Here is a 27,991-nt window from a genome sequence, read left to right as displayed (position 1 = left end):
CACCTGTTGGAGCATGACCTGTATGTCAAGGCTGAGAAGTGTGTACATCAAGGCTGAGAAGTGCCTATTCTTCCAACAGTCCATCTCCTTCCTAGGGTATCGCATTTCCACCTCAAGGGTGGAAATGGAGAGTGACCGCATTTCAGCCATGCATAATTGGCAGACTCCCACGTCGGTAAAGGAGGGGCAGCGGTTCTTAGGGTTTGCCAACTACTACCGGAGGTTTATCCAGGGTTTTGGTCAGGTAGCGGCTCCCATTACCTCACTGCTGAAGGGGGGCCCGGTGCTCTTGCAGTGGTCAGCTGAGGCGGACAGGGCTTTTAGTCACCTGAGGGCTCTGTTAACCTCGGCTCCCATGCTGGCCCCTCCGAATGCCTCTTTGGCGTTCGTAGTGGAGGTGGACGCGTCCGAGGCTGAGATAGGAGCTGTGCTCTCTCAGGGCTCGGTTACGCCACCGAAGCTCCGCCCCTGTGCCTTCCTCTCGAAGAATCTCAGCCTGGCGGAGCGAAACTATGATGTGGGGGACCAGAGTTGTTGGCTGTCGTAAAGGCCTTGAAGGCGTGGAGACATTGGCTTGAGGGGGCTAGACACCCTTTTCTCATCTGGACTGACCACCACAATCTGGAGTACATCTGGGCAGCGAGGAGACTGAACCCTCGCCAGGCAAGGTGGGCCATGTTTTTCACCCGTTTTGTGTTTACCCTTTCCTACAGACCAGGCTCCCAGAACGTTAACTTCTTTGGGACCTGGGGGCAGTATTGAGTAGCTTGGATGAATAAGGTGCCCAGAGTAAACTGCCTGCTACTCAGGCCCAAAAGCTAGAATGTGCATATATGTATATATATGTATGTATATATATATATATATATATATATATATATATGTATGTATATATATATATATATATGCATTTATGTATACATATATGGCTTCGTTAAAGCCAAACCCACTCAAAATCCACCTTGAACAGAAATGGCACATCACGTCGTTGCGAACGACCACTCCACTTTGTGGGGAATATGTCCACTAACCATCAATCTAAATGACCATACCTAGAAACAGTCCTGGAGGACTGCTTATTAAGACGATATCTATGAGGGTGCCCGTGTTTACGGATTTGGGGTTGTACCTGGTAGGTTCATTAATAATTTGTGTGAGATTGAGGGCATCTAGCCATCTAACCTATGACCCCAAACACCACAGATACTCAACACAAAATTCCACTATACACTCATCAAACTCTCTCTCTATTGCTCTTTGTCACTCTCTCGCTCACTCTCTTTCCATCTCTCCCCACTCTCACTCTCTCTTCCTTTTCGCTCTCGCTCTCTCTCTCGCTCTCTCTCTCTCTCGCTCTTTGGGAATAATTGATACAGCTAAGGGTGTTTGGAGCTCTACTCCTCTGACTTGCTCCTGATTGGCCAAAGGGATACTTCCACAAAGGGAGTGTAGTAATAGGTTTGAAGGTCACTATCTGAACTTTCTACTGTAAACACGGACATTGATCTGTGTGTGTGTGTTTGTCTGTCTGTCAGAAATCTGACTCTCTCTCCATCTCCCCCCTCCTCTCCCTCCCTCCTCCCCTCTTCTCTCTCCAGCGGTATGGTGAGGCAGACAGGGCCATGTAACACAGTGAAGGCTTCTCAGAGGAGGAAGGGGAGGAACATCCTCCTTTGTGACTTTAATAAAAATAAAATGTTTTAAACATTTAAAAAAGTTTTCCTTTTAAGATAAAACTATGTCATCAAATAAATTATTAAAACATACTATTTTGCAATGAAGGTCTACAGTAGCCTCAACGGCACTCTGTAGGGTAGCACCATGGAGTAGCTGGAGGACAGCTAGCTTCTGTCTTCCTCTGGGTACATTGATTTCAATACAAAAACCTAGGAGGCTCATGGTTTTCACCCCCTTCCATAGACTTACACAATAATCATGACAACTTTTGGACGATGTCTGGCACAGTGATGCCATCTGTTGGTAAATGTTAATTACTGCATCTCCAGTGTTTTTACCGGTGTGCTTGAAATACCCGGATGTATTGCAATATACTGAACAAGACTGGTTACTCGCATCAATGCCTCTGTCTCGTCATTTAACATTCAAACATGGTGTCAGAGTCGGATAACTAACCATGCTTTCCGCAAATTAGAGTCACCTGTTCTGGTTTACCCCCAAAAAATGCTTATTTGAGTAAAACTTCGCCGGACGCCGGAATTGTCCTTAGCTTGAGTGAGTTTGCTAGTTAGCTTCAGTGTTGTTAGCACCGGTTAGACATGGTAGCGAACATTCCCCCTCTTGCCGTTATGAAGCTCAGCGGAGATTGGAGCACAAACTGGGATACGTTTAGAGGTGAATGGGAGGACTATGCACTAGCAACTGGACTTCAGGAAAAGGACGATGAGGTAGTGGCTGCCACTTTGAGGACTATAATGGGAACTGAATGCCGACACGTATACAAACACAACCTGAACCTAACAGCAGCTCAGCAAGGTAACGCTACAGCTATTCTTGATGCTCTTGAACATTACTTTAAGCCAGCAAAGAACGTTATCTACGAGCGTTATGTTTTCGGTTGTTGCAAACAGGAGGACGGGGAGTCCATTGACAGCTTTGTCACTAGGCTAAGTGAAAAGGCAGCTACATGTAACTATGGTACTTTAAGAGATGAACTGATCAGAGATAAGATAGTGCTTGGCATAACTGATGAGGGCACCCGCAGACGTTTGCTGAGAGAACGTGACCTGACGCTGGTCTTGGCAGTGGAGACATGCCGTGCAGCAGAGCTTACTGATATACAGATAAGGTCCATGGAGCTTGAAAGGCAACATATAGACAATGTCAATGCTACATTCAGGCAGCCAGTAAAGAAATTCCCCTTTGCCACAGCTAATGCTAATACTACAGCCAACTCTGCAGTAGACAACCCCAATACATGCCGATATTGTGGCATTTCTCATGGACGAGGAAAAGAACACTGCCCAGCCTATGGAAAAATATGCAAATCCTGTGGTACAGCTAATCACTTCGCAAGGGTCTGCATGAAAAGCAAGAGAAAGGAGGGTAAAGTGCACTCCATTGAAACAAACACAGATGATGGGAACAACAGCACAGAGGATGTATATGCTAGTGAGTGCATAGGGGCAGTGAGGGCAAAAGGACAAAAGTGGTTTGTCACTCTGCTACTTAATAATAAACCACAGCAATGCCAGCTAGATTCAGGGGCCACATGTAACGTTATGAGCCTTAAAGATAAAAGGAGGCTCGCGCCCAGAGACAAACTCACACAGAGTAGCACCAAGCTGAAACTGTATTCAGGCCAGTTCATGACCTCTTTAGGCCTGTTTGTGACAGAGTGTGTTTTACGTGGCCAGAAACACACCCTTGAGTTTGAAATAGTTGAGGCTAGTCAACAGCCATTACTGTCAGGTTCTACATGCGAGCGCCTTGGGCTTATTAACTTCACCATCCCAGCTGATCTTAACATTATAGACAAAGTCCAGGCTGGGCCCCTGAGCAAGGAGACACTCCTAAGCAAGTACCATGATGTCTTCAACGCACCGGTCGAGTCAGTTCCCGACGAAGTCCACTTTGAGTTGGACGCAGCAATCCCGCGTGTCCAGTGTGCACCCCGCAATGTACCAGTGGCCATGAAAGCAGCTACAAAGGCTCAGCTTGACAAATACGAAGCAGATGGCCACATGATATCCGTCACCGAGCCTACAGACTGGATAAGTAATATGGTCATCGTCAAGAAACCAGACAAGCTACGGATATGCATTGATCCTAAACACCTCATCCGGGCTCTGCAACGCTCACATTACATTATGCCCACGTTGGAGGATGTTCTTTACAAGCTCCCAAAGGCCAGAGTCTTCACGCTCGTGGACGCCAGAGATGCCTTCCTGCAGTGCAAGCTCGACGAGCCCAGCAGCTACATGCCCACCTTTTGGACACCCTGGGGCAGGAAGAGGTGGTTGAAGCTCCCGTTTGGTGTCTCCGTGGCTCCAGAGGTGTATCAGCGGAAACAGCATGAGCTGTTGATGGGACTCAGTGGCGTGGAACCCATAGCAGATGACATCCTCGTAGTCGTCTGTGGGGACAGTGATGAGGAGGCAGAATGTGACCATGACGCCAAGCTGCTGGCCCTGATGGTCAGATGTAGACAGGTCAAGCTAAGGCTAAGCATAAAAAAGCTTCAGTTTAAAGTGCCAGAGGTCCGCTTTCATGGGCACATCTTGTCCTCCACCGGATTGAAGGCTGATCCTGAAAAAGTGAAGGCTGTCTTGGAAATGCCCCACCCATCTGACGTGAAGGGAGTGCAGCACTTCGTCGGATCCGTCACCTACCTGGCCAAGTTGCTACTGCGGTTCTCTGAAGTGTGTGAGCCACTAAGGAGGCTCATGGACAAGGATAACATCCGGCATTGGCTCCCAAAACATGACGCAGCGGTGAGGGAAATAAAACAACTGGTCACCCAGACACCTGTACTGCGATACTACGATGTGTCAAAACCTGTCACGATTCAGAGTGACTCAAGCCAGTATGGATTTGGCTGTTGCCTCATGCAGGAGGGCCAGCCTGTGGCATTCGCCTCTAGGGCACTCACACCAACAGAGCAGAACTATGCCCAGATAGAGAAGGAGTGCCTCAGCATTGTGTTTGCATGCCAATGCTTCCACCACTACCTGTACGGGCGCGACAATATTACCACAGAGACAGATCACAAGCCACTTATTGCTATATTCAGCAAGCCTCTCCTGAATGCCCCGAAACGACTGCAGAGCATGCTACTGGCCCTACAAAACTACAACCTCAAGGTGGTGTATAAGCCAGGGCCAGAGATGTATGTGAGTGACACGCTCAGCAGGACTACTGCATCAGGCACTCACACACGCTCCATGCATGAACGACACGCAGTGTGCAGCTTACAAAAAGAGCAAGTGGATGTTGAACACATCAACCAGGCTGACTACCTCAATGTCACGGACCAGCGCCTTATACAAATCAGGCAGCACACAGACAGGGACGAGCAACTCCAGGCATTGAGGTCTGTGATTTTGATGGGCTGGCCCGACTGCAAGGAAGAAACTGCTTTAGCCGTCAGAGATTATTGGCCAGTCAAAGAGGAGCTCAGTGTTCAAAACGGAGTAATATTCAAGGGTCAGAGAGTCATTATTCCCCGGTCTCTGCGCCTTGAGATGTTGGCGCACGTGCACTCAAGTCACATAGGAGGTGAGGCCTGTTACAGACAAGCACGTGACACACTGTATTGGCCTGGAATGCAGAGTGAAATCAAAGACTATGTCAGTAAATGCACAATCTGCAATGAATATGCCATTGAGCAACAGAGAGAGACGATGATGTCCCACGTGCTACCGATGCGCCCCTGGCAGATAGTAAGTCTAGATCTCTTCCAGCACAGTGGCAAAGACTTTCTGCTGGTAGTCGATCATTACTCAGACTTCTGGGAGATTGACCTCCTCCCCGACCTCTCAGCAGAGACAACGATCAAACGCTGCAAGGCTCAGTTTGCCCGCTATGGCCAGCCAGATAGGGTAATTTCAGACAATGGACCCCAATTCTCCGGAGTTGAGTTCCGAAAATTTGCTGCAGAATGGGAATTCGAGCACGTCACTTCATCACCACGACACCCAAAAGCTAATGGGAAGGCGGAGTCCGCAGTCAAAATCGCAAAGAACCTCTGCAAAAAAGCTCTGCGAGAGGGCAAAGATGCCTGGAAAGCAATCCTGCAGTGGCGCAATACCCCGACAGAAGGCATGGATAGCAGCCCGGACAAGCGCCTCATGGCACGGCGCTTAAAAGCAGCTCTGCCAGTAGCCAGCACTTTCCTGGAGCCATGTGTGGTGACAGACGTGTGTGGTGACAGGTGAAGCTCCGTCACAGAAGACAGGTCTCCAAGTTTATCTATGACAAATCAGCAAAATACTTACCTGAGCTCAGGGTGGGTGAAACGGTGCGGATGAACGGATGAACGGTGCGGATACTGTCACGCCCTGACCTGAGAGAGGTGTTTTATTTCCTCTATTTTGGTTAGGTCAGGGTGTGATGTGGGGTGGGCAATCTATGTCATGTATTTCTTTGTGTTTGGCCGAGTATGGTTCCTAATCAGAGGCAGCTGTCTATCGTTGTCTCTGATTAGGAATCATACTTAGGCAGCCTTTTCCCCACCTGTAGTTGTGGGTAATTATTCTTTCTGTGAGTGTTTTGTGTGCACCTCAGTTGCGTCACTGTCATTTCTGTTTATCGTTTTGTTCAGTTTCACGTAAAATAAAGCATGTGGAATTACCGGCACGCTGCGCCTTGGTTTATTTATGACAGGGAGTTTGAGGACAGTGAACGTGACACATGTTGTCCACCCAATCCGAGAATCAGAGAATGAATCTAGTACTGAAAGCATAAGCTACAGATAAATATCACTGCAGTGCACACAATGTGGTGAGTAGTTGACTCAAAGAGAGAGAAAGACAATAGTTGAACAGTTTTGAACAAACACAGTACTTCCAAAATGAAGAAGAAGCAAGAGCGAGATAGAGAGATTTTGTATTTGGTTTTCACTTTCACTTACTTAGCTAGCAAATGCAGCTATCTAGTTTAGCCTACTCAAACACCCTGCTCAAACAGAGGGATGCTATGTTAGCTAGCTGGCTATGACTATCCAACACAACACTGGAAGTCTTCCAAGTCAAGGTAAGCTTTGGTTTTACTAATTTATTGCCACCGGGGCTCGCCGGTGTAACTGCTTACTACTGACTGTAAACTGTAACGTTACCTCATGATTATAGCGGGTTTACTAACGCTTTAGTTCTATTAGCTATTCTGACTATGACGTTACTTTAGCTAATATGGTGACAATGATATAGGGTGTGTGTAGTGGTTTGGCTTGGAAAGATTTTTTTGCCTGGTCACATACAGCTGATGTGTTGTGCATTGCTACTTTAACAACCTCCTCTCTTCTGGGAAGGCTTTCCACTAGATGTTGGAACATTTCTGAGGGGAATTGTTTTCATTCAGCCACAAGAGTATTAGTGAGGTTGGGCACTGATGTTGGGCGATTAGGCCTGGCTTGCAGTCGGTGTTCCAATTCATCCCAAAGGTTTTTGATGGGGTTGAGGTCTGGGCTCTGTGCAGGCCATTCAAGATCTTCCACACTGATCTTGACAAACCATTTCTGTATTGACCTTGCTTTGTACACGGGGGCATTGTCATGCTGAAACAGGAAAGTGTCTTCCCCAAACTATTGCCACAAAGTTGGAAGCACAGAATCGTATAGAATATCATTAAAGTTAAGATCTCTCTTCACTGGAACTAAGGGATCTAGCCTGAACCATGAAAAAGATCCCTGCCAAACCCAGATTAATCCGTCTGACTGCCAGATGGTGAAGAGTGATTCATCACTCCAGAGAACGCGTTTCCAAGCTTTACACTACTCCAGCCGACGCTTGGCATTGCACATGGTGATGTTAAGCTTGTGTGCGGCTGCTCGACCATGGAATTCCATTTCATGAAGCTCATTTTGCTTCCAGCAGCAGTTCGGAATTCGGTAGTGAGTGTTGCAGCCGAGGACACACATTTTTTTTTACATGCTAGGTACTTCAGCACTCGGTGGTCCGTCTTGTGTGGCCTACCACTTCGCGGCTGAGCCGTTGTTGCTCCTAGACGTTACCACTTCATAATAACAGCACAGTTGACCAGGGCAGCTCTAGCAGGGCAGACATTTTACAAACTGACTTGTTGTAAAGGTGGCATCCTATGAAGGTGCCATGTTGAAAGTAACTGAGCTCTTCAGTACGGCCATTCTACTGCCAATGTTTGTTTATGGCGATTGCTCGATTTTATACATCTGTCAGCAACGGGTGTTATAGCCTAATCCACTAATTTGAAGGGGTGTTCACATCCTTTTCAATATATAGTGTCCTGATCTTTGTTATATCTCCTAGATATAGGACACTTTAGTTCTTATTAGACATTTTGTCACTGTCTTTTTTTGCCATTTATGAATGTGTTATTCAATGTTTATATGGGCTATAGCAGTAAAGGACAAATTCTATATTTTATCAAATCATTTTTAAGTATTTTCTTTTTTTACCTAAAGGGGTACTACAATTCAAAATCAAATAGCTAAATAATCCATGGTATGACCACCTTAAAACAATTCCATTTGTCAGCTAGTAGAACCCCCCCCCCCACCAAACGGCTCAGACTTTTAGAGGTTCAGAAACCCGGTGTCAGAGGGAGCAATGTCCAGTACCTAAACACACAAATCAAATCAAATTGTCCAAATCAAATCACATGCTCCAAATACAACAGCTGTAGACCTTACTGTAAAAAGGTTAATGACAAGCCCTTATTAGCTCTTAACTAACAATGCAGTTGTTTTTAAATAAGAAAATAGTAAAAAAATATATTTTAAAAATCCCCCCAAAAAAAGATAACGAAGCAGCAATAACCAATTACATGAAAGATTAATCATTGTCATTTAAAAAAAACGCATCATGCAGACACAATGGGACACAATAATCCCAGACAGACAGACAGACTTAGCTATATGCATGTCAGGGTTCACTTTGGGTCCATTGTTCTGAAGATCAGTGAGCTGAAGAGATCTCTTTCACACAAGCACACACTGGAAATTCAGAGCAGCTTGCCTTGGCCTTGGCATAATGACAGCTCACTGTTGTCTGTTGTATTTAGCTAGCTAATGTTGATAGCTAAACGTGAGCTAACTAGCTAGCTCACTTGCTAACTATGGGGTCTTGCTGTAATTCAGTGGCAGCGCATCGTATTGTTCACAATCCAGTCCATTCAGAGTAGCTGTGTGATGCACAAAAATGCTTGTTTATGGCTGAATACCAGCAGCTTCATGTAGCTAACTAGCTAGCTGAGCTCACTAATTCGCTCAATTCAAATGCCAGTTCAACATTAAGTCCCAATAACACAGTATTTTTACGTGCGTGACTGTTTTATTCTATATATATTTTTGACATTTTCTACCTTCTATTTTGTATATTTTCATCAGACTCTAGGGACATATGAAGCCTGGAAGCTGCAGTAATGTTGAGATGTCAGTAGGGAGAGCTCTAGTCTAGAACACTGGAACCAAAGATACTCCCCTTTCATCTGTTCTGGAACCTTCAGTACCAGCTGATGTGGAGGGATGGGAATGGGTCACATTTTGTCTCTTGTAAAACATGTCGGCCCACTCCTCAAATAAAGAAATGCAACTACAGTATGCTGACTTTAGACCATTTTCTATTTAGATACAGTAACATCCCTTATGTGACATGCTGTTCATGCATGTTAATGCCCTGACTAGGCTACTTTAAAACGTATCAACCACAGAACTCACACTTAGGCTACGCCTGTTTCTACTAATACTTACAGTAGACTACTTCTTGTTTCCACACAGTGACAGTAAGTTGACTAACTGTTCAAGACCTCTCCCCTTCACTTCACTCTGTAAGTACACTTGACGATATCTAGAAATATAGTTTTAGTTATGATGTTTTTAGCCATACATCACATGACTTACTGTATCTTTGTACTTGTTGGTTTATTTTGAACTGTGTTTTGGTTGTTACATCAGGGCCTGTATTCATAAAGTGTCTCAGACGGTCCATTTCATTATGATCTAAAAGGCTAAACTGATCCCAGATCAGCTCTCCTACTCTGATACACTTTGTGAATACTGATCCTGGACTGTGGTTTCATGTGTTTAGTTTAGTTCAGTTTATTCAATTACATGTTTAAAACATGATCAGTAGAGTATGCCAGTAATACCCAGATCTCCATTCAATAGGGTCAAGTTCACTGTCAAAGTAAAACAGGGTCAAGTATAACTGTGTGTGTGTGTGGGTTATGTGTCTGTTTCTGTGTGTGTGAGTGTAAATGTATTTTTACATATTAATCGGATTGTGGCACATACAGTCACGACCAAAATTATTGGCACCCTTGACAAATACTGAACTATATCTTATGCTACAAAAGATGGGATGTACGTTGTACATGTGGTTTTACATGAAGACTTGTGCATGCTATTTTAGAGCTCTGAGAGCAATAGATTGTTGTGGAGACATTTTGAAAATGGCATAAAGTAAGAGTGATTGAATGGATGCTTCGTATGAGCTTTAGGAGTAGTATTAACATGATACACAGTGATGGTGGGTTGTTTTAGGAGTAGTATTAACATGAGACACAGTGATGGTGGGTTGTGTTTAGGAGTAGTATTAACATGAGACACAGTGACGGTGGGTTGTGTTTAGGAGTAGTATTAACATGAGACACAGTGAAGGTGGGTTGTGTTTAGGAGTAGTATTAACATGAGACACAGTGATGGTGGGTTGTGTTTAGGAGTAGTATTAACATGAGACAGTGACGGTGGGTTGTGTTTAGGAGTAGTATTAACATGAGACACAGTGATGGTGGGTTGTGTTTAGGAGTAGTATTAACATGAGACACAGTGATGGTGGGTTGTGTTTAGGAGTAGTATTAACATGAGACACAGTGATGGTGGGTTGTGTTTAGGAGTAGTATTAACATGAGACACAGTGATGGTGGGTTGTGTTTAGGAGTAGTATTAACATGACACACAGTGATGGTGGGTTGTGTTTAGGAGTAGTATTAACATGACACACAGTGATGGTGGGTTGTGTTTAGGAGTAGTATTAACATGAGACACAGTGAGAAACATGTGAAACATTAGACTATACAGAATATTGTTCTCTGTAGCTCAGTTGGTAGAACATGGCATCTGCAACGTAATGGGTTTGGTTACCAGGACCACCCATATGTAAAATGTATGCAGATGACTGTAAATTGCTTCGGATTGTTGAGTCTGATAATGGCATTATTTATGGACAGCAGACTACAATAGTCCACACAGTCAATACAGCAGGCTGTGGTGATGTTCATTAATGCCTCTGCTTGATAAAGCTACTACCAGTACTGTACAACAGAGGAGGCTGGTGGGCAGAGATACAGGAGGATAGAGACATTGTATTGGCTGGAATGAAGGAACACCCTCCATTCAATGTATTCTTATTACTTCCCCAAATGAATGAGTACATCATATGAGGAATGGAGGCTGCAGTAATGTTGAGATGCCAGTAGGGAGAGCTCTACTCTAGAACACTGGAACCTTCTGTACCACTTTGATGCAGCTGATGAGGAGTGATGGGAATGGGTCACATTTTGCCTCTTTAAAAAATGTAGGACCACTCCTCAAAAGAAATGTTACCCTTTTCTGACATGCTGTTTATGCATGTTAATGTCTTAACGCCCATTTAGGCTACTTTTAAAATGTGTCAACACCAGAATTCACTTTCAGTAGGACACTTCTTATTTCTCTGCACTGCAAGTAAGTTTTGTTGGATTAGATGAACTGACTCAGCATCACCTTCCTGTCATCCATAGACCTCTACAGCCTGAACCATATCAGAGTTATTTATATGGACATTATACTGAATGTCCTTCATTAGCACTTTATATTCACAGAATAGTATATGTACAACAGGCTACATTAGACTATATATGTACAACAGGCTACATTAGACTATATATGGACAACAGGCTACATTAGACTATATATGGACAACAGGCTACATTAGACTATATATGGATAACAGGCTACATTAGACTATATATGGATAACAGGCTACATTAGACTATATATGGATAACAGGCTACATTAGAGTATATATGGATAACAGGCTACATTAGACTATATATGGATAACAGGCTACATTAGACTATATATAGATAACAGGCTACATTAGACTATACATGGATAACAGGCTACATTAGACTATATATGGATAACAGGCTACATTAGACTATATATGGATAACAGGCTACATTAGACTATATATGGATAACAGGCTACATTCGACTATATATGGATAACAGGCTACATTAGTCTATACAGCATATGGACGTAATATGATAGTGGCATGTTGTACTACTACAGACATCAGTGTTTGTGATTAAATGTGACTTTGTCAAGTAGCCAGTGTTGTGTTTCACCATTCTATCTGATGTATTGTCAGTTTGTAATGTTGTTATTAGTCCAACATTATTGAGGACATTATTATTAGGATGGTGCAGTAATGTTGAGATGCCAGTAGGGAGAGCTGTAGTCTAGAACACTAGAACCTTCAGTACCACTTTGATACAGCTGATGAGGAGTGTAAATTGAATGTGTTTGTAGAATAGAATGAATGACATCATGGAACTGACCAAATGTAAATGGAACTTTGACCTGTTCCATGTAGAACTCAGAGGGACAAGGCAACACATTCTAAGATATTATAAACATTCCAAATAGAATAGTCAACATATTGTTAACATGGTTCTGTATTGAATAGAAAGTGGAAATGTAGGGCCCACTCTAATACAGTAAACTTCCTTCTCTGACACACTGGTCTCTACGTCATGCATGTTAATGTATTAAAGAGGAAGAAAGGACAGTTCTGTATCAGCTACTTTTGCCCTGACTACTTTAAATATGTCTCAATCACATAAAACCACATAAATGACAGCTCCCACTCACTACCAGTCAGTTAACTCACTGTACAAGACCTCTCCCCTTCACTTCACTCTGTAAGTACTCTTGATAATATCTGGAAATATAGTTTCTGGTTATTTGTATTTAGTCATTAGACATATTCTTGAGGGTAATGTATCATTTACTTCTTGTTATGTTTTGACCTGTGTTTTGGTTGTTACATCAGGGTCAGTATTCATAAAGTGTCTCAGTGTAGGAGTGTTGATCTACTTAGGGATGAAATGAATAACCAGGGTAAAAAAGACATGCAAACAAACATTGTAACACTGCAGTGTGTGTGTTTGTGTTCGCGCCCATGTGTGTGAATGACATAGTGGATTTATCTGAGGGCCCTGCAGGACCAGACTGATAGGGAGTAGGGTTGACATCTATACTGTGTAGGATGTGTGTTTTAACGTTTCTACATCCATAACAACCAGCTCTCTAGACTTTGATGCAGACTCTATGGGCTTTATGGGCCTTCACTACAGATGCTCTGTGTGTGTACAGGGTACCTACACTACATGACCAAAAGTATGTGGACATCTGCTCGTCGAATATCTCATTCCAAAATCATGAGCATTAATATGAAGTAGGTCCCTGCTATAACAGCCTACACTCTTTTGAGAAGGCTTTCCAGTAGATTTTGGAACATTGCTGTGTGACTTGCTTACATTCAGCCACAAGACGATTAGTGAGGTCGAGGACCGAGGTTGGGCGATTAGGCCTGGCTTGCAGTCAGCATTTCAATTCATCCCAAAGGTGTTCGATGGGGGTGATGTCAGCGCTCTGTACAGCAAAGTACACTTCTCCCACACCAATCTCGACAAACCATTTATGTATGGACCTTGCTTTGTGCACAGGGGGATTGTCATGCTGAAACAGGAAAGGGCCTTCCCCAAACTGTTGCCACAAACTTGGAACCACAGAATCATATAGAATGTCATTGTATGCTGTAGGGTTAAGATTTTCTTTAACTGGAACTAATGGGCCTGTGTGTGTATGTGTGTGTGAGCGTGTGTCACAAATCACCTTGTAACCGCACCAAGCCTTCTGTAGTCGACACATTGTTTAAATGGTTCTCTGTGTAGTCAAAATATCACATTGAAAATATGACACATTTAGCTAATAAAAGAAATGTAGTCCCACTCCTCAAAAAGAAAGGCCAATAGATATGCAGTCTGTTGCACAATTTCTATTGAAATACAGTGATATCCCTTTTCAGACATGCTGGTCTGGTCATCATGCATCTTAATGACTTAAATATGTGTCAACCACAGAATTCACACTAACTGACAGTAACTTGGCTCACAGTACAAGACCCCTCCCCTTCACTTCACTCTATAAGTACGCTTGGCGATATCTTGAAATATAGTTTTTTGGTTGTGTTTTTTGTTGTTGTAACTTATCGTAAATTTGAGGGTAAGACTTACTGTATCCTTTACTTTTTGTTATGTTTTGACCTGTGTTTTGGTTGTTACATCAGGGCCAGTATTCATAAAGTGTCTCACAGTAGGAGTGCTGAACTAAGAATTGTTGTCCATTGGCTTACTTCAATTAGGGGAGGGGTGGAAGCGTTAGGAGAAAATGATAAAGAATAAAAATATATTTAAATGTTTAAATATACACTGCTCAAAAAAATAAAGGGAACACTAAAATAACACATCCTAGATCTGAATGAATGAAATAATCTTATTAAATTCTTTTTTCTTTACATAGTTGAATGTGCTGACAACAAAATCACACAAAAATAATCAATGGAAATCCAATTTATCAACCCATGGAGGTCTGGATTTGGAGTCACACTCAAAATTAAAGTGGAAAACCACACTACAGGCTGATCCAACTTTGATGTAATGTCCTTAAAACAAGTCAAATTGAGGCTCAGTAGTGTGTGTGGCCTCCACGTGCCTGTATGACCTCCCTACAATGCCTTGGCATGCTCCTGATGAGGTGGAGGATGGTCTCCTGAGGGATCTCCTCCCAGACCTGGACTAAAGCATCCGCCAACTCCTGGACAGTCTGTGGTGCAACGTGGCGTTGGTGGATGGAGCGAGACATGATGTCCCAGATGTGCTCAATTGGATTCAGGTCTGGGGAACGGGTGGGCCAGTCCATAGCATCAATGCCTTCCTCTTGCAGGAACTGCTGACACACTCCAGCCACATGAGGTCTAGCATTGTCTTGCATTAGGAGGAACCCAGGGCCAACCGCACCAGCATATGAACTCACAAGGGGTCTGAGGATCTCATCTCGGTACCTAATGGCAGTCAGGCTACCTCTGGCAAGCACATGGAGGGCTGTGCGGCCCCTCAAAGAAATGCCACCCCACACCATGACTGACCCACCGCCAAACCGGTCATGCTGGAGGATGTTGGAGGCAGCAGAACGTTCTCCACGGCGTCTCCAGACTCTGTCACGTCTGTCACATGTGCTCAGTGTGAACCTGCTTTCATCTGTGAAGAGCACAGGGCGCCAGTGGCGAATTTGCCAATCTTGGTGTTCTCTGGCAAATGCCAAACGTCCTGCACGGTGTTGGGCTGTAAGCACAACCCCCACCTGTGGACGTCGGGCCCTCATACCACCCTCATGGAGTCGTTTTCTGACCGTTTGAGCAGACACATGCACATTTGTGGCCTGCTGGAGGTCATTTTGCAGGGCTCTGGCAGTGCTCCTCCTGCTCCTCCTTGCACAAAGGCGGAGGTAGCGGTCCTGCTGCTGGGTTGTTGCCCTCCTACGGCCTCCTCCACGTCTCCTGATGTACTGGCCTGTCTCCTGGTAGCGCCTCCATGCTCTGGACACTACGCTGACAGACACAGCAAACCTTCTTGCCACAGCTCGCATTGATGTGCCATCCTGATGAGCTGCACTACCTGAGCCACTTGTGTGGGTTGTAGACTCCGTCTCATGCTACCACTAGAGTGAAAGCACCGCCAGCATTCAAAAGTGACCAAAACATCAGCCAGGAAGCATAGGAACTGAGAAGTGGTCTGTGGTCACCACCTGCCGAACCACTCCTTTATTGGGTGTGTCTTGCTAATTGCCTATAATTTCCACCGGTTGTCTATTTCATTTGCACAACAGCATGTGAAATTTATAGTCAATCAGTGTGGCTTCCTAAGTGGACAGTTTGATTTCACAGAAGTGTGATTGACTTGGAGTTACATTGTGTTGTTTAAGTGTTCCCTTAATTTTTTGGAGCAGTATATAATATGAATATATATATATATTTACATTTTTTTTAAATATATATATATATATATATATATATATATATATATATATATGGGGGATTGGAAATAATGCAGACAATTACATTGATAGAAGCCACAATCTATGTGCAATATTAAACTCCTCTACCCTTTAAAGCTTGTGTGATGATTTTCTGTGAAGAACATGTAAAATAACACATTTTCATTGAGTGCACACTGTGCACCCCCTACACATGTATATTACATATGTGGTGTTCAGGTCCACTGGACCCCCCTACACATGTATATTACATATGTGGTGTTCAGGTCCACTGTGCACCCCCTACACATGTATATTACATATGTGGTGTTCAGGTCCACTGGACCCCCCTACACATTTATATTACATATGTGGTGTTCAGGTCCACTGGACCCCCCTACACATGTATATTACATATGTGGTGTTCAGGTCCACTGGACCCCCCTACACATTTATATTACATATGTGGTGTTCAGGTCCACTGGACCCCCCTACATATTTATATCACATATGTGGTGTTCAGGTCCACTGTACCCCCTACATATGTATATTACATATGTGGTGTTCAGGTCCACTGGACCCCCCTACACATTTATATTACATATGTGGTGTTCAGGTCCACTGGACCCCCCTACACATGTATATTACATATGTGGTGTTCAGGTCCACTGGACCCCCCTACACATTTATATTACATATGTGGTGTTCAGGTCCACTGGACCCCCCTACATATTTATATTACATATGTGGTGTTCAGGTCCACTGTACCCCCTACATATGTATATTACATATGTGGTGTTCAGGTCCACTGTAGGTGAAAACAAGTAAAAATGAAACAAAAAGGTTTTCTGTGTGCCTGCACTCTGTCTTCCTCCTCCCTGGGCCTGCTGTTTCAACATAGCACCAAGAACCTGTCTGTCTCCCTACCTATCTGCATGTCTCCCACTTTTGTTGCACTCTTTACCCTTTGTAGTGTGTGAAACTACAGTGTCTTGCAGGAACCTGCACAATGTTATAACAACACATTATTTCAATACATTATTATGATAAATTGTAAAAAAAATATTTAGTATTTTCCCTCACTCTACCCCAGCCAGGTGCAAATTGGGGGAGGGCCACAATAAATAAATAGCTTTGCATGTGTGGCTGCTTACAATCAATCAGTATAGCAAAATAATCTCTGCTCAGAGGGCCATAGACATTTTTTTTGCAGAGAGAGAAGCTAGTGTGGAAGGAGCGTCTTCCACTTTGGAAGATGAAGAATTTTCAGAATATGAGGATCATGTCTCTGTCAATTCAGAGTCTGATAGTGAGTTGGAAGAAGAGGTTGAGATTGACCATCAGCCAGCCCCAGGACCAGCCTGTCAGCAGCCAGCCACAGGACCAGCCCGTCAGCAGCCAGCCACAGGACCAGCCCGTCAGCAGCCAGCCACAGGACCAGCCCGTCAGCAACCAGCCACAGGACCAGCCCGTCAGCAGCCAGCCACAGGACCAGCCCGTCAGCAACCAGCTCATCAGCAGCCTGCAGTAGAAGAAATATGGATGTCAAACAATTGTGAAATTGAATGGTCTTCTTGCACAAGGAATGAGCCACCCCACATGGCTGCCAATGTGATAAGGATGCAACCAGGGCCGAGGTGGATGGCAGTTACTCATGTGTAGGACATAAAGTCTTCTTTTGAACTGTTCATCCCAGACACCATGCAGAAAATCATTCTGGACTGCACTAATTTGGAGGGAAGGTGTGTTTTTGGAGAGAGATGGAAGGAGATGGACCAAACTCATTTACATACATACTTTGGGGTTCTTATCCTTGCTGGTTTTTTCACATCCATTGGGGAATCCACAGAATCCCTGTGGGATGCAAAAACTGAGAGATACATTTTCAGTCCAACAATGTCTCTGGAAAACTTCCACATTGTTGCCAGGATTATCTGCTTCGATAACCGAGACACCAGACCAGCTCGGCGGCAAAGAGACAAGCTAGCTGCAATCAGGTCAGTGTGGGACAAGTGGGTGGACCGCCTTCCCCTGTTTTACAACCCACGGCCCAATGTTACTGTTGATGAGCAGCTTATGCCATTTAGGTGCCGCTGCCCCTTCAGGCAGTACATACCGTTTAAACCCATAAAATATGGAATCAAGATCTGGGCTGTCTGTGATGCTGCTTCTGCATATGTGTGGAACTTGCAAGTGTATATGGGGAAGCCAGATGAAGGATCCCCTGAGAAGAACCAAGAGATGCGGGTTGTCCTGGATGTGACACAGGGACTTCGTGGCCACAACATCACATGCAATAACTTTTTTACTTGACACAAGCTGGGACAGGAGCTCCTCAAGGGGAAGCTGACGATGGTAGGAACAGTATAAATAAACAAGCCAGAGCTCCCACCTCAGCTGTTGAATACATGGAACAGGCCTATAAATTCCTCTAAGTTTGTGTTCATGGCCGACATGTCCCTAGTGTTCTGCGTCCCGAAGAAAGACAAAAATGTTGTACTCATGAGTACGATACATATGGATGGTAGAATCTGTGGCCAGGAACATCGAAAAACAGACATTATATTGGATTACAATGCCACAAAAGGAGGGGTAGACAATTTAGACAAGCTGGTGACAGCTGCAAAAGAAAAGCCCTACACTGGTTACTTGTGATATTTTTCAATGTCTTGGACATCTTGGCGTACAATGCGTTTGTCATCTGGATGGCGTTGAACCCAGATTGGAACAGAGGGAAGCTCCAGAGGTGACGGCTCTTTCTCGAGGAGCAGGGCAAGGCATTGGAAAAACCTCTAAACCAAAGGATGCAACATATCCCAAAGACCCCAGCTTTTGCAGCCATCGTGGGGAGGATTCAGGAGGAGGATGCTGGTGCCCCATCCGGCCGACCCACAGAACCAACAACTCCAATACTGGAAGTAAGTGTGAGTGATGTTGCATTTGTGTGTCTGACTCTCCTACATTGCCCTGTGCTAACTATATATGTGAGTGAGTGAGTGAGTGAGTGAGTGAGTGAGTGAGTGAGTGAGTGAGTGAGTGAGTGAGTGAGTGAGTGAGTGAGTGAGTGAGATGTTAGTAAAATTCCTGAACTAAGTGTTTTCATCATTCTAGGTTAAATAAAAAGAAAACAGAAGAAGCGCTGCGATGTGTGTGGACCAAAGAAAGACAGGAAGACACAGTACATATGCATGAAATACATTTGCAATATACACACAGTGAAACTCTGTACCTCATGTGGTGTGTAGACTGGCCTTAATTTGTGTTCAATGGGGCTCATTTATCGTTTGTCCTTCCAAGTTGTTCAGTTCAAAGCAATAAACATCAATAGTGATGAAAACCTTGTTTCATTTATATTTGTTCAAGATTAACATAATTTATTCCACCCATGTCTTGATTATAATAGATTTTTGTTGACAAAAATAAAATTTTATGAGAAAAAAAGAATAGCGCTTTTATTGATAAATGCTGTCTAGCAGAGGTAAATGACAAATATTAACCATGTACGCTGTCTAAATTGCTTGTAATTGATATAAGTCAACATCTAAGTATTAAATATTTGTATGTAAATTGTTATGGCTGTATTGATTTTAAAAACCCTATAATGTTGTGGGTCCATCAGAGATGAACACCACACACCAGAAAACATGAACACCACACACACACACAAAAAAAACTCCCCCCTCCATATAATCTAAAAGGCTAAACTGATCCCAGATCAGCTCTCCTACTCTGAGACACTTTGTGAATATTGACCCTGGACTGTGGTTTCATGTGTTTAGTTTAGTTCAGTTTATTCAATTGTATGATAAAAAATGTATCAGTATAGTAGAGTATGCCAGTAATACAAAGATGCGTTTCTGCCAAAAGGTCCCGGTCCCTTAATTCAATAGGGTCAAGGTTCAAGCCAAGGTTCAGTTTATCTGTGTATAAAAATACATTGAAATGCTGACTGACAAATGACCTCACCATTCATACAGTATTGCAGGCTGAAGCTACAGTCAAAGTCTAGCCGTGTGTGTATGTGTGTGAGTCACTTGCGGTTTTGCCTCACAGCTTGGGGATGGAAACTATCATTGAACCTGGTGGTCTTTAGGCTGCTGTACAGCTTGACGGACCATAGAGGATGGAACATTTATCATCCTATATTTGGGGTTCTGAGATAAAACAGCTTTAGAAAAATTGTCACGTATACTCCCTCTCCGGCGCTCTAGGTCACCAGGCTGCTCATTATTACGCACACCTGTCACCGTCGTTATGCGCACCAGCGCCTCATCAGACTCACCTGGACTCAATCACCTCCCTGATTACCTTCCCTATATCTGTCACTCCCTTTGATTCCTTCCTCAGGCGTTATTGTTTCTGTTTCAGTTTCATGTCTTGTTCATGTTTCTTGTTTTGTATAATGTTTTGTTTATTTATTAAATATTCACTCCCTGTACTTGCTTCCCGACTCCCGTTACAGAATAACGCCTCAACTAAGGGAAGCATGAGGGAGTGTTTTTGGTGTTGGAAGGTGAGGTCGGGTCCGGGTGCCGCTGCCGGAGCAACTGAGGATGCCTCAGCCGGCTCGTCAGGGTCACAGTACTTGTTTGGCTGGACAAATGTCTGTTGCCGAGGCTACCGAGGATGCCTCAGTTAGCTCGTCAGGCTTTCATGCCTTAGCTAGCTCACCAGGTTAACAAGACTCGGTAGGCTTCTTAACAAGACTTGGGGCGGCAGGTAGCCTAATGGTTAGAGCATTGGGCCAGTCATCACAAGGTTGCTAGATCAAATCCCTGAGTTGACATGGTAAAAATCTGCCACTGAACAAGGCAGTTAACCCACTGTTCCTAGGCCGTTATGGTAAATAAGAATTTGTTCTTAACTGACTTGCCTTTTTAAATAAAGGTAAAAAAATAAAAATAATAATAAGAAAAGCTTGGCAGGCTCCCACGCCACAGCCAGCTTCACCTGGTTCGTCAGGTATCTGCGCCTCAGCAGAGGCGACCGGTCCACTCCTGGTCCCCGGAATCATCCCTTTGGTCGGCGTCCTGTGGCTGGAGCCGCGTGTCGAGGAGGTGGTACCATCAAGTATACTCCCTCTCCGCCGTTCTAGGTCACCAGGTTCCCGCACTCCAGCCGGTTCGTCAGGTTCCCGCACCTCAGCAGAGGCGACCGGTCCACTCCTGATCCCCGGGATTGTCCCTTTGGCCGTTGTCCTGCGGCTGGGGCCGCGTGTCACGGAGGGGGTACTGTCACGTATACTCCCTCTCCGGCGCTCTAGGTCACCAGGCTGCTCATTATTACGCACACCTGTCACCATCATTACGCGCCTCATCAGACTCACCTGGACTCCATCACCTCCCTGATTACCTTCACTATATCTGTCACTCCTTTTGGTTCCTTCCCCAGGCATTATTGTTTCGGTTTCCTGTCAAATCAAATGTTATTGGTCACATGCATGTGATTAGCAGATGTTATTGCGGGTGTAGCGAAATGCTAGTGCTTTAGCTCCGACAGTGCAGTAATATCTAACAAGTAATATCTAACAAATTACACAGCATATACCCAATACACACACATCTAAGAAGGAATGAATTAATTAAGACTATATACATATGGATGAGCGATGTCAGAGTGGAATGGACTAAGATACAGTGAATAGTTTAGTACAACAGTCTATACATATGAGAACTAATGCAAGATATGTAAGCATTATTAAGTGAATGAGATACCGTAGAATAGTATAGAAAGCAGTATATACACATGAGATGAGTAATGCCAGATATGTAAAGATTATTCAGTGACTAAGATACCATAGTATAGAATACAGTATATAAGTATGAGATGAGTAACACCAGATATGTAAACATTATTAAAGTGAGTAGTGTTCCATTTCTTAAAATGACCACTGATTCCTAGTCTATGCCTATAGGCAGCAGCCTCTAATGTGCTAGTGATGGCTGTTTAACCTCTCTGGGCTCGGTGGGACGAAATCGTCCCACCTACGTAACAGCCAGTGGAATCCTGTGGCGCGTTATTCAAATACATTAGAAATGCTATTACTTCAATTTCTCAAACATATGACTATTTTACACCATTTTAAAGACAAGACTCTCGTTAATCTAACCCCACTGTCCGATTTCAAAAAGGCTTTACAACGAAAGCAAAACATTAGATTATGTCAGCAGAGTACCCAGCCAGAAATAATCAGACACCCATTTTTCAAGCTAGCATATAATGTCACATAAACCCAAACCACAGCTAAATGCAGCACTAACCTTTGATGATCTTCATCAGATGACACACCTAGGACATTATGTTATACAATACATGCATGTTTTGTTCAATCAAGTTCATATTTATATCAAAAATCTGCTTTTTACATTAGCATGTGACGTTCAGAACTAGCATACCACACGCAAACTTCCGGTGAGTTTACTCACGATAAACGTTCACAAAAAACATAACAATTATTTTAAGAATTATAGATACAGAACTCCTCTATGCACTCGCTATGTCCGATTTTAAAATAGCTTTTCGGTGAAAGAACATTTTGCAATATTCTAAGTAGATAGCCCGGCATCACAGGGCTAGCTATTTAGACACCCACCAAGTTTAGCCCTCACCAAAGTCAGATTTACTATAAGAAAAATGTTATTACCTTTGCTGTTCTTCGTCAGAATGCACTCCCAGGACTTCTACTTCAATAACACATTTTCGTTTGGTTCAAAATAATCCATAGTTATGTTCAAATATCCTCTGTTTTGTTCGTGCGTTCAAGACACTATCCGAAGTGTAAAGAAGGGTGACGCGCCCGATGCGTTTCGTGACAAAAAAATTCTAAATATTCCATTACCGTACTTCGAAGCATGTCAACCGCTGTTTAAAATCAATTTTTATGCCATTTTTCTCGTAAAAAAGCGATAATATTCCGACCGGGAATCTGTGTTTTAGTACAAAGAGAGAGAAAATAAAAACATGGGGTCGCCTCGTGCACGCGCCTCAGTCTCATTGTCCTTTGTTAGACCACTTACCAAAGGCGCTAATGTTTTTCAGCCAGGGTCTGCTTCGACATCATTCAGCTTTTTCCCGGGTTCTGAGAGCCTATGGGAGCCGTAGGAAGTGTCACGTTACAGCAAAGATCCTAAGTTTTCAATAAAAAGAGTCAAGAAGCCCAAGGAATGGTCAGAGAGGGCACTTCCTGTACAGAATCTTCTCAGGTTTTTGCCTGCCATATGAGTTCTGTTATACTCACAGACACCATTCAAACAGTTTTAGAAACTTTAGGGTGTTTTCTATCCAAAGCCAATAATTATATGCATATTCTAGTTTCTGGACAGTAGTAATAACCAGATTAAATTGGGTACGTTTTTTATCCGGCCGTGTAAATACTGCCCCCTAGCCCTAACAGGTTAACAGTCTGATGGCTTTAAGATAGAAGATGTTTTTCAGTCTCTCCGTCCCAGCTTTGATGCACATGTACTGACCTCGCCTTCTGGATGATAGCGGGGTGAACAGGCAGTGGCTTGGGTGGTTGATGTCCTTGATGATCCTTTTGGCCTTCCTGTGACATCGGGTGCTATAGGTGTCCTGGAGGGTGGGTAGCTTGACCCTGGCAATGCGTTGGGCAGACCGCAGCACCCTCCGGAGAGCCTTGTGGTTGCGGGTGGTGCAGTACCAGGCATCTGTAAAATGTTGTGAGGGTTTTAGGTGACAAGCCAAATTTCTTTAGCCACCTGAGGTTGAAGAGGCTCTGTTGCATATTCTTCACCACACTGTCTGTGTGGGTGGTCCATTTCAGTTTATCAGTGATGTGTACGCCAAGGAACTTGAAGCTTTCCACCTTCTCCACTGCGGTCTCGTCGATGTAGAAAAGGGGGTATGCCCTCTGCTGTTTCCTGAAGTCCACGATTTCCTGTTTCCTGAAGTCCTTTGTTTTGTTGATGTTGAGTGAGAGGTTCTTTTCCAGGCACCACGCTCCCAGAGCCCTCACCTTATCTCTGTAGGCTGTCTCGTCATCGTTGGTAATCAAGCCTATTACTGTTGTGTCATCTGCAAACTTGATGATTGAGTTGGAGGCGTGCTTGGCCACGCAGTCATGGGTGAACAGGGAGTACAGGAGGGGGCTGAGCACGCACCCTTGTGGGGCTCCAGTGTGGAGCATCAGTGAATTGGAGGTGATGTTTCCTACCTTCACCAGGGCCACCCATCAGGAAGTCCATGACCCAGTTGCACATTGCAGGGTTCAGACCCAGGGCTTTGAGCTTAATGTTTTTAGCACATAGAAACCCATTGAATTACAGATTCATACATTGAAAAACTGATAGTCAAAAAATGTATCTGAAGAAAGATTGTTTTAAAGTGTCTGACCCATATTTAGCACCCTTTTTTTGGCACTAAACTACTTCTATACAGTACTTCCATGATTATTTTTAACTGGTACCGGGCTACCATCAGACGAGTCTTGTGAGGCTTGTGGGCGTCCTAGAACAAAACAAACGACATATGTGTGTTTGTGAGAGTCTCACCTTATTACGCTCACATATTAGTGTGTAGCCCAAACTGTTCTGACGCTACAGACTGAAATTTGCAGATCGGCACGGACTTCAGACGAGTCCCGTGATGTTTGTGGGGGTCATAGAGCAAAACGGAAAACATCATCTCGTTCGTGACACTGGTGTACCAGACACCCCTGCAAGGGGGATATTAGTGAACAAATGACATGATCAAGGGTACGATGGCGCCAGCGCAATGAGTGTATCTTACTCAGGGGTTCAAAAGCTCATATCAGACTGAGAGCCTAATGCTTCTTATGTAGTTCTTTATGAGTTTTAGTTTAGAAAACGATCTCTCTGCAGAAGCGATAGTTACAGGGATGGTAAAAACAGCTTGATTGCAGTAGCAACATCAGGGAAACCATATAAAGGAAAAAATATGAACTGCAGAGGAAGTTCTGGGGACAGGTCATCTAGATACTGGACAGCCAATGAATTGGCAGATACAAACGATAATTATATTTAGCAAACAACAGTTCTCGACAGATTCAACAAAAAAAGCAGTTTTTCATACTGGTGAACCGGCATTTGAGTTGTGTGGTTGCAATATCAGCAGTCTCTTATCTCTGGTAAACACTATATATACAGAAGTATGTAGACACCCCCTCAAATGTGTGGATTCAGCTATTTCAGGCACACGATAGGTAATTCCAAATTAAAAGTAAACTTGCAACAATATAAACAAAATGCTTACCTTGCAGGAGGACCCAGAGAAACTGCGTTGAGAGCCAGTTTCATCATAGTGCTTGATGGTTTTTGCATTTTACTGACCTTCATGTCTTAAAGTACTGATGGACTGTGGTTTCTTTTTGCTTATTCATTTTTTTTTTATATATTTTTTTTAATGTAAACTAACCTTTATGTAACACATTCTTAAATAGCTCTTCTTGCCATAATATGGACTTGGTCTTTTACCAAATAGGGCTATCTTCTGTATACCGCCCCTACCTTGTCACAAAACAACTAATTGGCTCAAACGCATTAAGAAGGAAAGAAATTCCACAAATTCACTTTTAATAAACAAAGTAGGCACATTTGGGCAGTCTTGGCCTTTCTCTTGCATTTCAAAGATGATGGTACAAAAAATACAAAAAACAGTTGGTTTTTTCTTTGTATTAGTTTTTACCAGATCTAATGTGTTATATTCTTCTACATTCCTTTCACATTTCCACAAACGTCAAAGTGTTTCCTTTCTCATGGTACCAGGAATATGCATATCTTTACTTCAGGGCCTGAGCTACAGGCAGTTAGATTTAGGTATGTCACTTTAGGCTAAAATAGAAAAAAAGGGGTGGATCCTTAAGAGGTTTATTTAAGATTTGTATTTTATTTACAATGACGGCCTACCAAAAGGCAAAAGGCGTCCTGCGGGGATGGGGGTTTCGGATTTAAAATTCAAATAAATTAAATTAAAATATAGGACAAAACACACATCACGACAAGAGAGACAACACTACATAAAGAGAGACCTAAGACGACAACATAGCATGGCAGCAACACATTACAACACAGCATGGTAGCAACACAACATGACAAAAACATGGTAGCAACACAACATGGTAGCAGCACAAAACAGGGTACAAACATTGTTGGGCACAGACAACAGTACAAAGGGCAAGAAGGTAGAGACAACAATACATCACGCAAAGCAGACAAAACTGTCAGTATGAGTGTCCATGATTGAGTCTTTGAATGAAGTGATTGAGCTAAAACTGTCCAGTTTGAGTGTTTCTGGCAGCTTGTTCCAGTCGCTAGCTGCAGCGAACTGAAAAGACGAGCGACCCAGGGATGTGTGTGCTTTGGAGACCTTTAACAGAATGCGACTGACAGAACGGATGTTGTATGTGGAAGATGAGGGCTGCAGTAGATATCTCAGATAGGGGGTGGGGCCTAAGAGGGTTTTATAAATAAGCATCAACCAGTGGGTCTTGCGACGGGCATACAGAGATGACCAGTTTACAGAAGAGTATAGAGCGCAGTGATGTGTCCTATAAGGAGCATTGGTAGCAAATCTGATGGCCAAAAGGTAAAGAACATCTAGCCGCTCAAGAGCACCCTTACCTGCCGATCTATAAATTACGTCTCTGTAATCTAGCATGGGTAGGATGGTCATCTGAATCAGGGTTAGTTTGGCAGCTTGGGTGAAAGAGGAGTGATTACGATAGAGGAAATCATGTCGAGATTTAACTTTAGCCTGCAGCTTTTAAATGTACTGAGAGAAGGACAGTGTACCGTCTAGCCAAACTCCCAAGTACTTGTATGAGGTGACTACCTCCAGCTCTAAACCCTCAGAGGTAGTAATCACACCTGTGGGGAGAGGTTCATGATGTTGGTTGAGAGAAGGCCAAGAGTGTGCAAAGCTGTCATTAAGTCAAAGGGTGGCTCCTTTGAAGAATCTCAAATATAAAATATATTTTGATTTGTTTAACACTTTTTTGCTTAATACATGATTCCTTTGTGTTATTTCATAGTTTTGATGTCTTCACTACTATTCTGAAATGTAAAAATAAAGAAAAGGAAATAGTAAAAATAAAGAAAAACCCTTGAATGAGTAGGTCTGTCCAAACTTTTGACTTGTACTGTACATACAATACATACATACGTACACATACATAACGCAATAGAAATACCGACATACAGTATTCACATAGACAACGATAAAGCACAACACAACACAATATGAGCCTGGTTCATTTTCAGTAATGAGGCCCTGTACCCCATTTACAGTTTCTACTTCAATGTATCAGGTGGAGTTATTCACCAGCTATAGAGTGACTTGTTGTTTATGTTTCTAAGACTGCAGGGTGGGAGATGCAACAATGGCCTTGAGAACAACAGGAAGTGTGTTGATGGTCTTTCTCTGGTCTGTAGCAGGTATGGTCTCATTGATAACTTGATATGTTTGTCAATGTACAGACATTTGTAAAATGTGAAAATTACATTTGCATTTTATTATTCTGGTGTGCTCTGTTAGGCGTCTCCACTTCACTTTAAATAGTTAAGCATCACTCAGTGAGGTGTGAAAGATATCTCTGGTTTCCAATCACACTCAAATCAGCAACTATGGCAACAAAGTGTGGACAAACCATGCTGTCAGTGTGAGCCAATAGACCTTGACTTAATGTAATTCCCTTGTTTTCTGTGACTGTTTAGTGTTTCTGTGGCTGAATGGCTGGAGTGTGACATACACCACACAGAGTATTTGTGCCTTGAAGGGGTCAACAGTGAAGCTGACCTGTTCTTACACATATCGCATTGGTCATAAAGTCACATCAACCTTCTGGTTCACTAAATGGGGGACTGGTGTAGAACCTGAAGATCTGGGTCAGGACCCAGAGTATGCAGGTCGTCTGGAGTATCATGGGGATAAGAAGAATGGTCACAACCTGATAATCACAGACCTGAGAGAGAGAGACTCAGCTGAGTATAAGTTCAGATTTAAAACAGATCAGAACGGGAAATATATTGGCAGTCCTGGAGTCACTCTGTCTGTCACAGGTACAGTTACATTCAATAAAGCTAAACTGTTGAATTCCATTTAGATTGGGAAAATTGTCTTGGTTTGTGTTTATGTCTGTATAACATAGGATTTCTTCCATCTTTGTATTAGAGTGATAAGTCAGTGATAAAGAGATTTACAGTGATATTGTTTTTTCTCCAG

General features: G+C 43.3%; 1 protein-coding gene and 1 long non-coding RNA gene across 6 annotated transcripts in view; both read left to right on the top strand.

The window, feature by feature from the left end:
• LOC115178712 (uncharacterized) overlaps positions 1–27,991 on the top strand; it is a 361,651-nt gene that overhangs the window by 259,861 nt on the left and 73,799 nt on the right. The window lies entirely within an intron of this gene.
• LOC115178726 (uncharacterized) lies at positions 9,239–27,915 on the top strand. Its single transcript, XR_003872676.1, has 3 exons — positions 9,239–9,480; positions 27,127–27,204; positions 27,484–27,915. It is a non-coding gene; the product is annotated as an uncharacterized LOC115178726 (long non-coding RNA).

The sequence above is a fragment of the Salmo trutta genome, chromosome 38 (genome assembly GCF_901001165.1).
Source record: "Salmo trutta chromosome 38, fSalTru1.1, whole genome shotgun sequence".
Taxonomy (NCBI): Eukaryota; Metazoa; Chordata; class Actinopteri; order Salmoniformes; family Salmonidae; genus Salmo; species Salmo trutta.
Note: the sequence above shows the minus strand (reverse complement) of the source record. Positions and strands in the feature narration are given on the sequence as shown.